Source organism: Hypanus sabinus, unplaced genomic scaffold (assembly GCF_030144855.1).
Source record: "Hypanus sabinus isolate sHypSab1 unplaced genomic scaffold, sHypSab1.hap1 scaffold_1064, whole genome shotgun sequence".
Lineage (NCBI taxonomy): Eukaryota > Metazoa > Chordata > Chondrichthyes > Myliobatiformes > Dasyatidae > Hypanus > Hypanus sabinus.
In genome coordinates, this window is record NW_026779119.1 from 108296 (window position 1) to 121517 (window position 13222).

The window sequence follows — 13222 nt, forward strand, 5'->3', positions numbered from 1 at the left end:
GAAAACAGTCCCTCCTGGACCCTGGTCAGACCCCACTTGGAGTACTGTGCTCAGTTCTGGTCGCCTCACTACAGGAAGGATGTGGAAGCCATAGAAAGGGTGCAGAGGAGATTGACAAGGATGTTGTCTGGATTGGGGAGCATGCCTTATGAGAATAGGTTGAGTGAACTCGGCCTTTTCTCCTCGGAGCGACGGAGGACGAGAGGTGACCCGATAGAGGTGTACAGGATGATGAGAGGCATTGATCGTGTGGATAGTCAGAGGCTTTCTCCCCGGGGCTGAAATAGTTGCTACGAGAGGTCACAGGTTTAAGGTGCTGGGAAGTAGGTACAGAGGAGATGTCAGGGGTGAGTTTTTCACTCAGAGAGTGGTGAGTGTGTGGAACGGGCTGCCGGCGACGGTGGTGGAGGCGGATATGATGGGGTATTTTCGGAGACTTTTGGATGGTACACGGAGCTCAGAAAAATAGAGGGCTGTGGGTAACCCTGGTGATTTCTGAGGTAGGGACGTGTTCGGCACAGCTTTGTGGGCCGAAGGGCCTGCATTGGGCTGTAGGGTTTTAATGTTTCCTCTTCCCAGTCCTAAACCTACTCCCCCGAATCTTGAGGCTCTGTCCCCTAGTCTCGCCGACCGGTGGAATCGACTTCCCTGCCTCGACCTCATCTGTCCCTCTGATAATTCTGTTAGATCTCCTCTCATCCTTCCGAATTCCAGCCAGTGCAGTCCCAGGCGACTCGATCTCTCCTCATAGTCTGAGAGATGAGGAGACTATCCTCATATAGTCTCCCATATCTATATGTGATATGGATATATCCCCGCCCCCCCACCACCACATCTGGAATCAGCCTGGTGACCCCCCTGCACCGCCTCAAAGCCGGTATCTCCGTCCTCGAGTCTAGAGACCAGAACTGCACCCAGTACTCCGGGTGCGGCCTCACCAGTCCCCTGTACAGTTGCAGCGTGACCTCCCTGCTCTTGAATTCAGCCCCTCCAGCAATGTCCCATTTGCCCTCTCGATCGCCCGCTGCCCCTTGCAAACCTTCACGCCCAACAGCACTCCCAAGTCCCTCCGCGCGGTCTTTCACCGTCGAAATAACAGCCTGCCCTTTCGTCCCCCCCCCCCACCCCACCCCGCATTCACCGACACTGCGCTCCGCCTGCCTGCCCCTTGCCCGCTCGCCTCGCCCGTCTCCACCTCTCTGCGGACTCCCGCAGCGCGCTGGATCATCTCCGTGGAAGCCCCGGGGGCTGAGATACCCCGGCCACCCCGAGCTCAAGGTCGCCCACTTCCTCCCCTTTCTGAGCATCGGACCGCGAGATATAGAAGAGCGGACGGAGGCCATTCGGCCCACCGAGTCTCCCCTGCCGTTCAACCACGGGCTGACCCCACCCTTCCCGTCATCCCCACTCCCCAGACCTGGCTCATCAAGAGACGACCCATCTCTGCCTATAATGCACCCAGTGACTTGGCCTCCGCGGCCACAAATTCCTCAGAGTTACCACCCTCTGACTGAAGTAATTTCTCCGCATCTCTGTTCTGAATGGACGTCTTTCAACCCTGGAAGTCGTGCCCTCTCGTCCGAGACTCCCCCCACCACGGGAAATAACTTTGCCGTATCTAATCTGTTCGGGCCTCTTAACACCCAGAATGTCTCTATGAGATCATAGAACAGTACAGCGAAGGAATTTCGCTTTAGCCGGAGGGTGGGTGGTGAATCAGTGGAATCTGTTGCCACGGGAGACAGGGTCGTTGGGTGTATTTAAGGCAGAGCTTGACGGGTATCTGAGTAGTCAGGGCATCAAGGGTTACGGTGAGAAGGCGGGGGGAATGGGACTAAAGGGGAGATTGGATCAGCTCATGATGAAATGGTGGGGCAGACACGATGGGCCGATTGGCCGACTTCTGCTCCTTTGTCTGATGCTGAGGCTTTACGAGGAACTGGGTGAGGGCTCCGTTGGGGTATTGAGAGCAGCTTCGGGACGCTTGTCTAAGAAGAGACAGGCCCTTCGGCCCACAACGCCGTGCCGACCACGTAACCTGCCGGGAGAGGCTGCCCAGAATAAGCCCGCGGCAGAGCTTCCTGCTTCTGAAAGCTCCCCGTGTCCGGAATGGGGAGCAGAGTTAGGCCACCTGGCCCGTCGAGCCTGCTCCGCCGTTCCATCACGGCAGACCCTTTCCTCGATCTCCTCCTCAACGCCAGTTCCCGGCACCTCTGAGGCACACAACTGAACAGGAAGCTCATTCCACACAGCTATCACTCTCTGAGTAAAGAAATATCCCCTCGTGTTTCCCTTAAACTTCTGCCCCCCTAACTAGGCCGTGTCCAGTCGACAACCCGTCAATCTCTGCCTCAAACACGTCTCCACGAATCCCACCTTCCCCCCGTGACCTCTCAGGCCGTGTCCAGTCGAGAACCCGTCAATCTCTGCCTCAAACACGTCTCCACGAATCCCACCTTCTCCCCGTGACCTCTCAGGCCGTGTCCGGTCGAGAACCCGTCAATCTCTGCCTCAAACACGTCTCCACGGCTGCACGAATCCCACCTTCTCCCCGTGACCTCTCAGGCCGTGTCCAGTCGAGAACCCGTCAATCTCTGCCTCAAACACGTCTCCACGGCTGCACGAATCCCACCTTCTCCCCGTGACCTCTCAGGGCGTGTCCGGTCGAGAACCCGTCAATCTCTGCCTCAAACACGACTCCCCGAATGCACGAATCCCACCTTCTCCCCATGACCTCTCAGGCCGTGTCCAGTCGAGAACCCATCAATCTCTGCCTCAAAGGCTGCACGAATCCCACCTTCTCCCCGTGACCTCTCAGGCCGTGTCCAGTCGAGAACCCATCAATCTCTGCCTCAAACACGCCTCCACGGCTGCACGAAACCCGGCCTTCTCCCCGTGACCTCTCAGGCAGTGTCCAGTCGAGAACCCGTCAATCTCTGCCTCAAACACGTCTCCACGGCTGCACGAATCCCACCTTCTCCCCGTGACCTCTCAGGCCGTGTCCGGTCGACAACCCGTCAATCTCTGCCTCAAACACGTCTCCACGAACCCCAGCTTCTCCCCGTGACCTCTCAGGCCGTGTCCGGTCGAGAACCCGTCAATCTCTGCCTCAAACACGTCTCCACGGCTGCACGAATCCCACCTTCTCCCCGTGACCTCTCAGGCCGTGTCCAGTCGAGAACCCGTCAATCTCTGCCTCAAACACGTCTCCACGAATCCCACCTTCTCCCCGTGACCTCTCAGGGCGTGTCCGGTCGAGAACCCGTCAATCTCTGCCTCAAACACGACTCCCCGGCTGCACGAATCCCACCTTCTCCCCATGACCTCTCAGGCCGTGTCCAGTCGAGAACCCATCAATCTCTGCCTCAAAGGCTGCACGAATCCCACCTTCTCCCCGTGACCGCTCAGGCCGTGTCCAGTCGAGAACCCATCAATCTCTGCCTCAAACACGCCTCCACGGCTGCACGAAACCCGGCCTTCTCCCCGTGACCTCTCAGGCAGTGTCCAGTCGAGAACCCGTCAATCTCTGCCTCAAACACGTCTCCACGAATCCCACCTTCTCCCCGTGACCTCTCAGGCCGTGTCCGGTCGAGAACCCGTCAATCTCTGCCTCAAACACGTCTCCACGAATCCCACCTTCTCCCCGTGACCTCTCAGGCCGTGTCCAGTCGAGAACCCGTCAATCTCTGCCTCAAACACGTCTCCACGGCTGCACGAATCCCACCTTCTCCCCGTGACTTCTCAGGCCGTGTCCGGTCGAGAACCCGTCAATCTCTGCCTCAAACACGCCTCCACGAATCCCACCTTCTCCCCGTGACCTCTCAGGCCGTGTCCAGTCGAGAACCCGTCAATCTCTGCCTCAAACACGTCTCCACGGCTGCACGAATCCCACCTTCTCCCCGTGACCTCTCAGGGCGTATCCGGTCGAGAACCCGTCAATCTCTGCCTCAAACACGACTCCGCGGCTGCACGAATCCCACCTTCTCCCCGTGACCTCTCAGGCCGTGTCCAGTCGAGAACCCGTCAACCTCTGCCTCAAACACGTCTCCACGAATCCCACCTTCTCCCCGTGACCTCTCAGGCCGTGTCCGGTCGAGAACCCATCAGTCTCTGCCTCAAACACGTCCCCACGAATCCCACCTTCTCCCTGTGACCTCTCAGGCCGTGTCGGGTCGAGAACCCGTCAATCTCTGCCTCAAACACGCCTCCACGAATCCCACCTTCTCCCCGTGACCTCTCAGGCCGTGTCCGGTCGAGAACCCGTCAATCTCTGCCTCAAACACGTCTCCACGTCTGCACGAATCCCGGCCTTCTTCCCGTGACCTTTCAGGCCGAGTCCAGTCGAGAACCCGTCAATCTCTGCCTCAAACACGTCTCCACGAATCCCACCTTCTCCCCGTGACCTCTCAGGCCGTGTCCGGTCGACAACCCGTCAATCTCTGCCTCAAACGTCTCCACGAATCCCACCTTCTCCCCGTGACCTCTCAGGCCGTGTCCAGTCGAGAACCCGTCAATCTCTGCCTCAAACACGTCTCCAAGACTGCACGAATCCCGGCCTTCTCCCCGTGACCTCTCAGGCCGTGTCCGGTCGAGAACCCGTCAATCTCTGCCTCAAACACGTCTCCACGAATCCCACCTTCTCCCCGTGACCTCTCAGGCCGTGTCCAGTCGAGAACCCGTCAATCTCTGCCTCAAACACGTCTCCACGAATCCCACCTTCTCCCCGTGACCTCTCAGGCTGTGTCCAGTCGAGAACCCGTCAATCTCTGCCTCAAACACGACTCCACGGCTGCACGAATCCCAGCCTTCTCCCCGTGACCTCTCAGGCTGTGTCCGGTTGAGAACCCGTCAATCTCTGCCTCAAACACGTCTCCACGAATCCCACCTTCTCCCCGTGACCTCTCAGGCCGTGACCGGTCGAGAACCCATCAATCTCTGCCTCAAACACGACTCCACGTCTCCACGAATCCCGGCCTTCTCCCCGTGACCTCTCGGGCCGTGTCCGGTCGAGAACCCATCAATCTCTGCCTCAAATACGACTCCACGAATCCCACCTTCTCCCCGTGACCTCTCAGGCCGTGTCCGGTCGACAACCCGTCAATCTCTGCCTCAAACGTCTCCACGAATCCCACCTTCTCCCCGTGACCTCTCAGGCCGTGTCCAGTCGAGAACCCGTCAATCTCTGCCTCAAACACGTCTCCAAGACTGCACGAATCCCGGCCTTCTCCCCGTGACCTCTCAGGCCGTGTCCGGTCGAGAACCCGTCAATCTCTGCCTCAAACACGTCTCCACGAATCCCACCTTCTCCCCGTGACCTCTCAGGCCGTGTCCAGTCGAGAACCCGTCAATCTCTGCCTCAAACACGACTCCACGAATCCCACCTTCTCCCCGTGACCTCTCAGGCCGTGTCCAGTCGAGAACCCGTCAATCTCTGCCTCAAACACGTGTCCACGAATCGCACCTTCTCCCCGTGACCTCTCAGGCCGTGTCCAGTCGAGAACCCGTCAGTCTCTGCCTCAAACACGCCTCCACGAATCCCACCTTCTCCCCGTGACCTCTCAGGCCGTGTCCAGTCGAGAACCCATCAATCTCTGCCTCAAACACGTCTCCACGTCTGCACGAATCCCACCTTCTCCCCGTGACCTCTCAGGCCGTGTCGGGTCGAGAACCCGTCAATCTCTGCCTCAAACACGTCCCCACGGCTGCACGAAACCCGGCCTTCTCCCCGTGACCTCTCAGGCCATGTCCGGTCGAGAACCCGTCAATCTCTGCCTCAAACACGTCCCCACGGCTGCACGAATCCCACCTTCTCCCCGTGACCTCTCAGGCCGTGTCCAGTCGAGAACCCGCCAATCTCTGCCTCAAACACGTCTCCACGAATCCCACCTTCTCCCCGTGACCTCTCAGGCCGTGTCGGGTCGAGAACCCGTCAATCTCTGCCTCAAACACGTCTCCACGTCTGCACGAATCCCGGCCTTCTCCCCCGTGAACTTTCAGGCCGTGTCCGGTCGAGAACCCGTCAATCTCTGCCTCAAACACGTCTCCACGGCTGCACGAATCCCACCTTCTCCTCGTGACCTCTCAGGCCGTGTCCAGTCGAGAACCCGTCAATCTCTGCCTCAAACACGTCTCCACGTCTGCACGAATCCCGGCCTTCTCCCCCGTGACCTTTCAGGCCGTGTCCAGTCGAGAACCCATCAATCTCTGCCTCAAACACGTCTCCACGGCTGCACGAATCCCACCTTCTCCTCGTGACCTCTCAGGCCGTGTCCGGTCGAGAACCCGTCAATCTCTGCCTCAAACACGTCTCCACGTATGCACGAATCCCGGCCTTCTCCCCGTGACCTCTCAGGCCGTGTCCGGTCGAGAACCCGTCAATCTCTGCCTCAAACACGTCTCCACGGCTGCACGAATCCCACCTTCTCCTCGTGACCTCTCAGGCCGTGTCCAGTCGAGAACCCGTCAATCTCTGCCTCAAACACGTCTCCACGTCTGCACGAATCCCGGCCTTCTCCCCGTGACCTCTCAGGCCGTGTCCGGTCGAGAACCCGTCAATCTCTGCCTCAAACACGTCTCCACGAATCCCACCTTCTCCCCGTGACCTCTCAGGCCGTGTCCAGTCGAGAACCCGTCAATCTCTGCCTCAAACACGCCTCCACGGCTGCACGAATCCCACCTTCTCCCCGTGACCTCTCAGGCCGTGTCCAGTCGAGAACCCGTCAATCTCTGCCTCAAACAGTCTCCACGAATCCCACCTTCTCCCCGTGACCTCTCAGGCCGTGTCCGGTCAAGAACCCATCAGTCTCTGCCTCAAACACGCCTCCACGAATCCCACCTTCTCCCCGTGACCTCTCAGGCCGTGTCCAGTCGAGAACCCGTCAATTTCTGCCTCAAACACGTCTCCACGAATCCCACCTTCTCCCCGTGACCTCTCAGGCCGTGTCCAGTCGAGAACCCGTCAGTCTCTGCCTCAAACACGTCCCCACGGCTGCACGAATCCCACCTTCTCCCCGTGACCTCTCAGGCCGTGTCCGGTCGAGAACCCGTCAATCTCTGCCTCAAACACGTCTCCACGAATCCCGGCCTTCTCCCCGTGACCTCTCAGGCCATGTCCGGTCGAGAACCCGTCAATCTCTGCCTCAAACACGTCCCCACGGCTGCACGAATCCCACCTTCTCCCCGTGACCTCTCAGGCCATGTCCGGTCGAGAACCCGTCAATCTCTGCCTCAAACACGACTCCACGTCTCCACGAATCCCACCTTCTCCTCGTGACCTCTCAGGCCGTCCAGTCGAGAACCCGTCAATCTCTGCCTCAAACACGACTCCACGAATCCCACCTTCTCCTCGTGACTTCTCAGGCCGTGTCCGGTCGAGAACCCATCAATCTCTGCCTCAAACACGACTCCACGCCTCCACGAATCCCACCTTCTCCTCGTGAACTCTCAGGCCGTGTCCAGTCGAGAACCCGTCAATCTCTGCCTCAAACACGTCTCCACGTCTGCACGAATCCCGGCCTTCTCCCCCGTGACCTTTCAGGCCGTGTCCGGTCGAGAACCCGTCAATCTCTGCCTCAAACACGTCTCCACGGCTGCACGAATCCCACCTTCTCCTCGTGACCTCTCAGGCCGTGTCCAGTCTAGAACCCGTCAATCTCTGCCTCAAACACGTCTCCACGTCTGCACGAATCCCGGCCTTCTCCCCCGTGACCTTTCAGGCCGTGTCCAGTCTAGAACCCATCAATCTCTGCCTCAAACACGTCTCCACGGCTGCACGAATCCCACCTTCTCCTCGTGACCTCTCAGGCCGTGTCCAGTCGAGAACCCGTCAATCTCTGCCTCAAACACGTCTCCACGAATCCCGGACTTCTCCCCGTGACCTCTCAGGCCGTGTCCGGTCGAGAACCCGTCAATCTCTGCCTCAAACACGTCTCCACGGCTGCACGAATCCCACCTTCTCCTCGTGACCTCTCAGGCCGTGTCCAGTCGAGAACCCGTCAATCTCTGCCTCAAACACGTCTCCACGTCTGCACGAATCCCGGCCTTCTCCCCGTGACCTCTCAGGCCGTGTCCGGTCGAGAACCCGTCAATCTCTGCCTCAAACACGTCTCCACGAATCCCACCTTCTCCCCGTGACCTCTCAGGCCGTGTCCAGTCGAGAACCCGTCAATCTCTGCCTCAAACACGCCTCCACGGCTGCACGAATCCCACCTTCTCCCCGTGACCTCTCAGGCCGTGTCCAGTCGAGAACCCGTCAATCTCTGCCTCATACACGTCTCCACGAATCCCACCTTCTCCCCGTGACCTTTCAGGCCGTGTCCGGTCAAGAACCCATCAATCTCTGCCTCAAACACGACTCCACGAATCCCACCTTCTCCCCGTGACCTCTCAGGCCGTGTCCGGTCAAGAACCCATCAATCTCTGCCTCAAACACGACTCCACGAATCCCACCTTCTCCCCGTGACCTCTCAGGCCGTGTCCAGTCGAGAACCCGTCAGTCTCTGCCTCAAACACGCCTCCACGAATCCCACCTTCTCCCCGTGACCTCTCAGGCCGTGTCCAGTCGAGAACCCGTCAATCTCTGCCTCAAACACGTCTCCACGAATCCCACCTTCTCCCCGTGACCTCTCAGGCCGTGTCCAGTCGAGAACCCGTCAGTCTCTGCCTCAAACACGTCTCCACGAATCCCACCTTCTCCCCGTGACCTCTCAGGCCGTGTCCAGTCGAGAACCCGTCAGTCTCTGCCTCAAACACGTCTCCACGTCTGCACGAATCCCGGCCTTCTCCCCCGTGACCTCTCAGGCCGTGTCCGGTCGAGAACCCGTCAATCTCTGCCTCAAACACGACTCCACGTCTGCACGAATCCCGGCCTTCTCCCCCGTGACCTCTCAGGCCGTGTCCGGTCGAGAACCCATCAATCTCTGCCTCAAACACGACTCCACGTCTGCACGAATCCCGGCCTTCTCCCCCGTGACCTTTCAGGCCGTGTTCAGTCGAGAACCCGTCAATCTCTGCCTCAAACACGACTCCACGTCTGCACGAATCCCGGCCTTCTCCCCGTGACCTCTCAGGCCGTGTTCAGTCGAGAACCCGTCAGTCTCTGCCTCAAACACGCCTCCACGGACACAGATTCCACAAATTCGCCACCCTTTGGCTGAAGAAATTTCTCTGCGTCTCTGTTTTGAAAGGTGCACCCCGCTATCCTGAGGCCGTGCCCTCTCGTCCTAGACTCCCCCACCAGGGGAAACATCCTTTCCACATCTAACCTGCTCTATCTAGGCCTTTCAACGTTCAAAAGTGCCTCCCATCCTTGTGAATTCCAGCGAGTACAGACCCAGAGCTATCAAACGTTCCTCCTATGATAACCCTTTCATTGCTGGAATCATCCCCGTGAACCTCCTCTGGACCCTCTCCGACACCAAGACGAGGGGCCAACACCGTTCACGACACTCGAGGTGAGGCCTGACCAGTGCCTCAGCGTCACATCCCCGCTCTCGTACCCTAGGCCTCTCGCAATGAACGCTAACGTGGCATTTGCCTTCCTCGCCACCGACTCGACCTCCACACTCACCCTCACGGTGTTCTGCACGACGACACCCCAGACCCTCGGCGTCTCAGATTGTTGGATTTTCCCCGTCAGAAAATAGTCCGCACACTTATTTCAACTACCAAAGTGCATATCGGCCTCCACCACCGTTCCCGGCAGCACATCCCACACACTCACCACTCTCCGAGTAAAAAACTTACCCCTGACATCTCCTCTGTACCTACCCCCCAGCACCTCAAACCCGTGTCCTCTTGTGGCAACTATTTCAGCCCCGGGGAAAAGCCTCTGACTATCCACACGATCAATGTCTCTCATCATCCTTTAAACCTCACCCCGTCTCACCCCACCGCCATCGTTTCCCATGGGGGAATAGAGTGTCCACCCGATCAGCGCTGGTCAAAGAACCCTCCCACGTGTTTGCCATTTCAGCCCCGGGGATAAAGTCTCTGACTATCCACACGATCAATGCCTCTCATCATCTTGTACACCTCTATCAGGTCACCTCTCATCCTCCGTCGCTCCGAGGAGAAAAGGCCGAGTTCACTCAACCTATTCTCATAAGGCATGCTCCCCAATCCAGGTAACGTAGTTGTCAATCTCCTCTGCACCCTTTCTATGGGTTCCACGTCCTTCCTGTAGTGAGGCGACCAGAACTGAGCACAGTACTCCAAGTGGGGTCTGACCAGGGTCCTATAGAGCTGCAACATTACCTCTCGGCTCCTAAACTCAGTCCCAACGTTGATGAAGGCCAATGCACCGCACGTCCTTTTAACAACACAGTCAACCTGCGCAGCTGCTTTGAGTGTCCTATGGACTCGGACCCCAAGATCCCTCTGATCCTCCACACAGCCAAGAGTCTTACCACTAATACTATATTCTGTCTTCAAATTTGACCGACCAAAATGAACCACTTCACACTTATCAGGTGACCAGAAAAGGGCACAGATAGAGTGGATGTGGAGAGGATGTTTCCTGTAGTGGGGGAGTCTAGGACCAGAGGACACAGATAGAGTGGATGTGGAGAGGACGTTTCCTGTAGTGGGGGAACCTAGGACCAGAGGACACAGAGTGAGTGGATGTGGAGAAGATGTTTCCTGTAGTGGGGGAGTCTAGGACCAGGGGACACAGATAGAGTGGATGTGGAGAGGATGTTTCCTGTAGTGGAGGAGTCTAGGACCAGAGGACACAGATAGAGTGGATGTGGAGAGGATGGTTCCTTTAGTGGAGGAGTCTAGGACCAGTGGACACAGATAGAGTGGATATGGAGAGGATGTTTCCTGTAGTGGGGGAGTCTAGGACCAGAGGACACAGATAGAGTGGATGTCGAGAGGATGTTTCCTATAGTGGGGGAGTCTAGGACCAGGGGACACAGATAGAGGGGATGAGGAGAGGATGTTCCCTGTAGTGGGGGAGTCTAGGACCAGAGGACACAGATAGAGTGGATGTGGAGAGGATGTTTCCTGTAGTGGGGGAGTCTAGGACCAGAGGACACAGATAGAGTGGATGTCGAGAGGATGTTTCCTGTCGTGGGGGGGGAGTCTAGGACCAGAGGACACAGATAGAGTGGATGTGGAGAGGATGTTTCCTGTAGTGGGGGTGTCTAGTACCAGAGGACACAGATAGAGTGGATGTGGAGAGGATGTTTCCTGCAGTGGGGGAGTCTAGGACCAGAGGACACAGATAGAGTGGATGTGGAGAAGACGTTTCCTATAGTGGGGGAGTCTAGTACCAGAGGACACAGATAGAGTGGATGTGGAGAGGATGTTTGCTGTAGTGGGGTGTCTAGGACCAGAGGACACAGACAGAGTGGATGTGGAGAGGATGTTTCCTATAGTGGGGGAGTCTAGGACCGGAGGACACAGATAGAGTGGATGTGGTGAGGATGTTTCCTATAGTGGGGTAGTCTAGGACCAGAGGACACAGATAGAGTGGATGTGGTGAGGATGTTTCCTGTAGTGGGAGAGTCTAGGACCAGAGGACACAGATAGAGGGGATGAGGAGAGGATGTTCCCTGTAGTGGGGGAGTCTAGGATCAGAGGACACAGATAGAGTGGATGTGGAGAGGATGTTTCCTGTAGTGGGGGAGTCTAGGATCAGAGGACACAGATAGAGGGGATGAGGAGAGGATGTTCCCTGTAGTGGGGGAGTCTAGGATCAGAGGACACAGATAGAGTGGATGTGGAGAGGATGTTTCCTGTAGTGGGGGAGTCCAGGACCAGAGGACACAGATAGAGTGGATGTGGAGAGGATGTTTCCTATAGTGGGGGAGTCTAGGATCAGAGGACACAGATAGAGTGGATGTGGAGAGGATGTTTTCTGTAGTGGGGGAGTCTAGGACCAGAGGACACAGATAGAGTGGATGTGGAGAGGATGTTTCCTATAGTGGGGGAGTCTAGGATCAGAGGACACAGATAGAGTGGATGTGGAGAGGATGTTTCCTGTAGTGGGGGAGTCTAGGACCAGAGGACACAGATAGAGGGGATGAGGAGAGGATGTTCCCTGTAGTGGGGGAGTCTAGGAGCAGAGGACACAGATAGAGTGGATGTGGAGAGGATGTTTCCTGTAGTGGGGGAGTCTGGGACCAGAGGTGCTGGCGCTCATTAATCGGGGACAGGGGTGGTTTGAGGCCAGGAAACGCGAGGTAACATTACAGGTCTGGATAGTAGACGCTCTCCCTCCCGTCTGCCTGTCCCTCTCCCGCCTCAATGCCCCTTTACCCGCCCTCACCGCGACTCCGCACCTATCTGCCCAGCTCTCTATCCCTCCCAACCCCCATTTGTGTCTCCCCCACCTCTCTCCACCCTTATTCCCCCCTCCCACTCTGTCCCTCTCTCTCACCCCACACCTCTCTCTCTCTCTGCCCTTTCTCTCAACCACACCCCGACACAACCCACTCCTCCCCATCCATCTCACCACCACGACTTCCCTCTCGACTCACTGGCCGCACCTCAACCCTCTCATTCTCCCCCTCTTTCCCCCACTCAATCTCCTCCCTCCCCTCCAACCCTATCCCCCTCTTCCTCCTCCCTCTCGGTCCCTACCTCTCTCTCTCCTATCACAGTTCCTACACCTCTCTCTCGGTCCCTACACTGCTCTCCCTCCCTCTCGATCCCTATCCCCCTCTCCCTCCTCCCTCTTGGTCCCCATCACTCTCTCTCTCCTATCACTCAGTTCCTACACCTCCCTCTCTGTCCCTAAACTGCTCTCTCTCCTCCCTCTCGGTCCCCACCCCTCTCTCCCCCTCCTCCCTCTCAGTCCCTACCCCTCTCTCTCCCACCTCCCTCTCGGTCCCTACCCCTCTCTCTCCCCCCTCCCACTCTGTCCCTCTCGCTCCCCCTCTCTCCACACCCCTCTCTCTCCCTCCTCCCTCTCAGTCCCTACCCCTCTCTCTCCCTCCTCCCTCTCGGTCCGCACCCCTCTCTCTCCCCCCTCCCTCTCGGTCCCCACCCCTCTCTCTCCCTCCTCCCACTCGGTCCCTCTCGCTCCTTCTCTCTCACTCCACACCCCTCTCTCTCCCTCCTCCCTCTCAGTCCCTACCCCACTCTCTCCCTCCTCTCTCTCAGTCCTATGCACTCTCACTCCTCGCACTCGGTCCCTACCCCTCTCTCCCCTCCCTCTCGTTCCTTGACCCCACTCTCTCCCTCTCAATCCTACGCACTCTCACCCCACGCACTCGGT